We start from the raw sequence: 6,009 nt of genomic DNA, 5'->3' as shown, positions 1-6,009 counted from the left end.
GATTATTGAGAGGTGAGCAGCACTGATCATCCTGTGTCCTCAGATGCCTGCGAGGATGTGTGCATGATTGGCAGGTGTCCTATAAATTAGATTAGAATGGTTGAGTTGTACATGCCAATTGTCAACTGCTAGTTCAGTGTCATCAGCGCATCTTACTGTTTACTCCTCCAGCACTGGAAAACCCTTTTTTAAGTACTTTTAATAGTCTGGAAAATATTTATCAGATATGTGGATTGATCAAGACTGGCATTATTTTCAACAGACTTGATGAGGGAGCATGCTGTAGTCAGATGATCCTGATATATGAAGAGGTGAACACCTCTTCATGAATCTGGAGTTTGTGACAATTGGCATGAGACTGTGCGCTATGCCAGAAATCTCACTCCAGTTAGGTGTTGGAATGAGTTTTCTGACATATGAAACGCCACAGTTTGTCATGAATTAGACAAGCTCCTGACCTGCCCCATCTCTGAAAAAATGGGTGGAGCTGGAAAAAACTGGCGTGAAGACGCCGAAAGTCATAACATTTTCTCACAACTAGTTGCACCTAAATTTTCCAACTTTTCAAAGCTTTTATGATAGAATTCTGGGGTTAAAGTTTTGATGAATTAGACCCATGGTATTTAAGTTAATCCTTCCTAATTGTATATGTAACTAGATGGTGGCCCGATTCTAACGCATCGGGTATTCTAGAATATGTATAGTAGTATATAACACAGCCCACGTAGTATATAGCACAGTCACGTAGTATATTGCCCAGCCACGTAGTATATAACACAGGCCACGCAGTATATAACACAGCTTTTACACTGCACATTTGGCTTTACAACAACTGAAAAGCCCCCATAAACATTACGTTTGTTGAGTGAATGTGGCAGGATCGATCATAAGATACAGTTTGAAAGAGGTATTCTGGTACTAAGATGAGAGACTGCAAAGAAAGCAGCTCGGTCACTACACACAGGATAACCATAGTACACTAATACTGCATCCTAGACGCTTACAATTCCATAAAAGTACAGTGCCTTGCGAAAGTATTCAGGCCCCTGGAACTTTTCAACCTTTTCCCACATATCATGCTTCAAACCTAAAGATACCAAATGTAAATTTTTGGTGAAGAATCAACAAGTGGACCACAATTGTGAAATTGGATTAAATTTATTGGTTATTTTAAATTTTTGTGGAAATTCAAAAGCTGATAAATGTGGCGTGCAATATTATTCGGCCCCTTTACTTTCAGTGCAGCAAACTCACTCCAGAAGTTCATTCTGGATCTCTGAATGATCCGATGTTGTCCTAAATGCCTAATGATGATAAATATAATCCATCTGTGTGTAATCAAGTCTCCGTATAAATGCACCTGCTCTGTGATGGTCTCAGGTTTCTGTTTGAAGCACAGAGAGCATCATGAAGACCAAGGAACACAACAGGCAGGTCCGCGATACTGTTGTGGAGAAGTTTAAAACCAGATTTGGATACAAAATGATTTCTAAAACTTTAAACATCCCAAGGAGCACTGTGCAAGCAATCATATTGAAACGGAAGGAGTATCATACCACTGCACATCTACCAAGACCTGGCCGTCCCTCTAAACTTTCATCTCAAACAAGGAGAAGACTGATCAGAGATGCAGCCAAGAGGCCCATGATCATTCTGGATGAACTGCAGAGATCTACAGCTGAGGTGGGACAGTCTGTCCATAGGACAACAATCAGTTGTGAACTGCACAAATCTGGCCTTTATGAAAGAGTGGCAAGAAGAAAGCCATTTCTCAAAGATATCCATAAAAAGTGTTGTTTAAAGTTTGCAACAAGCCACCTGGGAGACACACCAAACATGCGGAAGAAGGTGCTCTGGTCAGATGAAACCAAAATCGAACTTTTTGGCAACAATGCCAAACGATATGTTTGGCGTAAATGCAACACAGCTCATCACCCTGAACACACCATCCCCACTGTCAATCATGGTGGCGGCAGCATCATGGTTTGGGCCTGCTTTTCTTCAGCAGGGACAGTGAAGATGGTTAAAATTGATGGGAAGATGGATGGAGCCAAATACAGGACCACTCTTGAAGAAAACCTGTTTGAGGCTGCAAAAGACCTGAAACTGGGACGGAGATTTGTCTTCCAACAAGACAATGATCCCAAACATAAAGCAAAATCTACATTGGAATGGTTCACAAATAAACGTATCCAGGTGTTAAAATGGCCAAGTCAAAGTCCAGACGTCAATCCAATCGAGAATATGTGGAGAGAGCTGACAACTGCTGTTCACAAACGATCTCCATCAAACCTCACTGAGCTCGAGCTGTTTGCCAAGGAAGAATGGGCAAGAATTTCAGTCTCTCGGTGTACAAAACTGATAGAGACACACCCCAAGAGACTTGCAGCTGTAATCACAGCAAAAGATGGCGCAACAAAGTATTAAGTTAAAGGGGCCGAATAATATTGCATGCCCCACTTTTCAGTTTTTGAATTTCCACAAAAATTTAAAATAACCAATAAATTTCATTCAACTTCACAATTGTGTTCTACTTGTTGTTGATTCTTCACCAAAAATTTACATTTGGTATCTTTATGTTTGAAGCATGATAATGTGGGAAAAGGTTGAAAAGTTCCAGGGGGCCGAATACTTTTGCAAGGCACTGTAAGTACAATGTAGAGAAAAAAAAATGCAATGATTTGGAAATTTCTTTTACCCACATTTTATTCACAACAGAACGTACAACACTTACAGTGCTTAGCATAAATTGAATACATCTCCTTAGAAAGGTTAGATTATAAACATTTCACTGAATACAGGAACAATTTCCCAAATTTTGAAAAGACTTGAGTTTTATGAAGCATAATTTTAATGCATAATGTGAAAGTAAGTTTAACTTTCACTACAAAATCTTCAGTTCTACTTAAATTAGTTGATGCAAAAATGAACACTCTAGATTGAAAACTATTACATCTAGTATTTTATGCGAGCTCGTATAACCTTCATTTTTTAAGTACAGCACCAAGTCTTGTAGACATGGAATGAACAAGGTGGCGACATACTTCAACATTTATCTTTTTTCCATTCTACAAAAATTCTCTTTAAGGCTGTGTGCACACATTGCAGTTTTTTCGCTATAAAATGCATAAAAAACGCATACATATCCATCCCATCATTTAGAATGCATTCCGCAATTTTTGTGCATATGTTGCGGTTTTTTTTTCCGCGATATTATTGCATCCCAGAACCTCCGGAAAAAAATGCAAAAAACCGCATGCGGATTTCTTGCAGAAAATTTCCGGTTTTGTTCAGGAAATTTCTGCTAGAAATCCTGACGTGTGCACATAGCCTTAGAGCTTGGATGATGGATGGAGAATGATGATCAACTTGTCTCTTCAGAATTCCCCACAGATGTTTCAGTTGTGTTAAGATCAGGACACATACTGTTTTTTTTGGGGGGATTATAAGACGCACTTTTGTTCCCCCAAATTTTGGGAGAAAGTGCGAGGTGCATCTCCTAATCCGAATCTGTGTGCTGTGCTGTAGAGGGGGAGCAGCTCTGGGGTGTGCTGGCTGCGGGCTGCAGAGACATCAGGAGGTCCTGTGCTCCCGTTCATTGGCCTCATGTAATATTCACTGCACCCGCTGTCCATCACCTTCGTGCTGAAGCCGCGCCGAGTTGATTCACAGGGGAGCAGCGAATATTACATGTGCCTGCATCTCCCTTCCCCCCCCCCCCCCCCCGTCACTCATATATGCCCCCCCCCCTGTGCTGCTGGCAGGCACAATCCCCCCCCGTGCTGCTGGCACGCACATGATAAAATAACAAACACTTAACTCACCTTCTGATGATGGCTCCGTGCTCACAGCTCCTTTGTTGTGCTTCCTGTGTCTGTGCTGACATCCGATGACATCACTGTGTGCCCAGGTCACATGATCCGATGCCAGGGAAACAGGAAGCGCAACCGAGGAGCTGTGAGCACGGAGCCATCATCAGAAGATGAGTTAAGTGTTTATTTTATCATATGCCTGCCAGCAGCACGGGGGGGGGGGGAAATGTGCCTGCCAGCAGCACGGGGGGGGGGAGGGGGGACGCATGTGTCTGTCAGCAGCACAGGGGGCATATAGTGACCGGGGGGGGGCTGTACCTGTCAGCAGCACAGGGGGGCATGTGCCTACCAGCACAGGGGGGCATATAGTGACCAGGGGGGCATCTGCCTGACAGCACAGGGGGGCATATAGTGGCCAGGGGAGCATGTGCCTGACAGCAGCACAGGGGGGCATGTGCTAGCACAAGGATGGGGGTTATATAGATACCAGGATGAGGGACATATGATTTGTAAGACGGACACTGGCATTATAAGACAGACCCCCATTTAACATAAAAAATTATTTTTTTCTCTTTTTCTTCACCAAATTTGGGGGTGCGTCTTACAATCAGGTGCGTCTTATAAAGCGAAAAATACGGTATTTGGCCACTGAATCAATTTGCGCTGTTCTTCAGGAATACAACAGATGTGTGTTTTTGACAGCGTCATGTTGGAAAGTGCACGTCTACCAAGGAAACGGAGGGATGGTAGCATTTTTTTTTTTTCCAATATAGAGCAGTATATCTGTGAACTCATGATACCACCAATGAAATGTAGTTTCCTGACACCAGCTGCTCTCATGCAGCCCCACATAAGGACACTGCCACCTCCATGTTTCACTGCAGGAATCATGCATTTAGAAACATTTTAGTAAAACTGAAGATTTTATACCGAAAAATATTATAAATAACTAAATAAATCCTAATTTTTATATAGCGCTAACCTATTCCGCAGCCCTTTACAGTTTGCACACATTATCATCGCTGTCCCCAATGGGGCTCACAATCTAAATTCCCTATCAGTATGTCTTTGGAATGTGGGAGGAAACGGGAGTACCCGGAGGAAACTCACGCAAACACGGAGAGAACATACAAACTCTTTGCAGATGTTGTCCTGGGTGGGATTAAAACCCATGACTCCAGCGCTGCAAGGCTGCGGTGCTAACCACTGCACCACCGTGCTGCCCATAACTTTAATTTCATGTTATGGGTTAAAAAAATGTTCTATGAAGCTCAGTCTCGTCAAAATTTTGGAAATTATTGTATTGATTAAAATATTACTTTTTAACCCCTTTACCCCCAAGGGTGGTTTGCACGTTAATGACCGGGCCAATTTTTACAATTCTGACCACTGTCCCTTTGTGAGGTTATAACTCTGGAACGCTTCAACGGATCCCAGTGATTCTGACATTGTTTTCTCGTGACATATTGTACTTCATGACAATGGTAAAAATTCTTTGATAGTACCTGCGTTTATTTGTAAAAAAACGGAAATTTGGCGAAAATTATGAAAATTTCGCAATTTTCCAACTTTGAATTTTTATGCAATTAAATCACAGAGATATGTCACACAAAATACTTAATAAGTAACATTTCCCACATGTCTACTTTACATCAGCACAATTTTGGAACCAAAATTTTTTTTGTTAGGGCGTTATAAGGGTTAAAAGTTGACCAGCAATTTCTCATTTCTACAACACCATTTTTTTTTAGGGACCACATCTCATTTGAAGTCATTTTGAGGGGTCTATATGATAGAAAATACCCAAGTGTGACACCATTCTAAAAACTACACCCCTCAAGGTGCTCAAAACCATATTCAAGAAGTTTATTAACCCTTCTGGTGCTTCACAGGAATTTTTTGAATGTTTAAATAAAAATGAACATTTAACTTTTTTTCACAAAAAATTTAATTCAGCTCCAATTTGTTTAATTTTACCAAGGGTAACAGGAGAAAATAGACCCCAAACATTGTTGTACAATTTGTCCTGAGCACGACAATACCCCACATGTGGGGGTAAACCACTGTTTGGGCGCATGGCAGAGCTCGGAAGGTAAGGAGCGCCATTTGACTTTTCAATGCAAAATTGACTGGAATTGAGATGGGACGCCATGTTTCGTTTGGAGAGCCCCTGATGTGCCTAAACATTGAAACCCCC

The sequence above is a fragment of the Ranitomeya imitator genome, chromosome 3 (genome assembly GCF_032444005.1).
Source record: "Ranitomeya imitator isolate aRanImi1 chromosome 3, aRanImi1.pri, whole genome shotgun sequence".
In the NCBI taxonomy this organism is placed as follows: domain Eukaryota; kingdom Metazoa; phylum Chordata; class Amphibia; order Anura; family Dendrobatidae; genus Ranitomeya; species Ranitomeya imitator.
The sequence above is the reverse complement of the archived record's forward strand: the minus strand, read 5'-3'. Positions refer to the sequence as shown.